The following is a 628-nucleotide window of genomic DNA, read 5'->3' on the forward strand; positions in this document are numbered from 1 at the left end:
GGCTCCGGCTCCGGCTCCGGCTCCCGCGTGGATTTACGTCTTTCCTTAAAGAGGAGGGAGGAGAGGGCGCGCGGGGAGGGGCAGCGCAGGCTGGACCAGAAAGGCCAATTTCTCAGTCCGTGAAGCAGTGATCGCTGCGAGGGAGAGCCCGGGGGCTCCGGCAGCCCAACTGTCCGGGCTTTCTGCGCTGGGATAACGGCTCTTTCCTAGCCCATAACCGAACTCCTTCAAGCCTGGCTGAGTTGCAGCGTACCCTTTAGAAAAAATATTCTCTGGTAATCGAAAAAACCCAAATACAGGATGACCCATCGCACTAGGCTGTTCACACGTTAATTATAGAATCATAGACCGGTTTGGGTTGGAAGGGACCTTAAAAGATCATCTAGTTCCAACCCCCCCTGCCGTGGGCAGGGACACCTTCCACTAAACCAGGTTGCTCAAAGCCCCATCCAACCTGGCCTTGAACACTTCCAGGGATGGGGCAACCACAACTTCTCTGGGCAACCTGTTCCAGTGCCTCACCACCCTCATAGCAAAGAATTTCTTCCTTATATCTAATCTAAAGCTACCCTCTTTCAGTTTAAAGCCATTACCCCTTGACCTATCACTACACGCCCTTGTAAAAAGT

At 53.2% G+C, this 628-nt stretch overlaps 1 protein-coding gene across 1 annotated transcript in view; it reads right to left on the bottom strand.

Moving 5' to 3' along the window:
- The window catches only part of SLC2A12 (solute carrier family 2 (facilitated glucose transporter), member 12), a 34,754-nt gene that overhangs the window by 2,377 nt on the left and 31,749 nt on the right, over positions 1-628 (bottom strand). The window lies entirely within an intron of this gene.

This window comes from Pygoscelis adeliae, unplaced genomic scaffold, assembly GCF_000699105.1.
Source record: "Pygoscelis adeliae isolate BGI_AS28 unplaced genomic scaffold, ASM69910v1 Scaffold172, whole genome shotgun sequence".
In the NCBI taxonomy this organism is placed as follows: Eukaryota; Metazoa; Chordata; class Aves; order Sphenisciformes; family Spheniscidae; genus Pygoscelis; species Pygoscelis adeliae.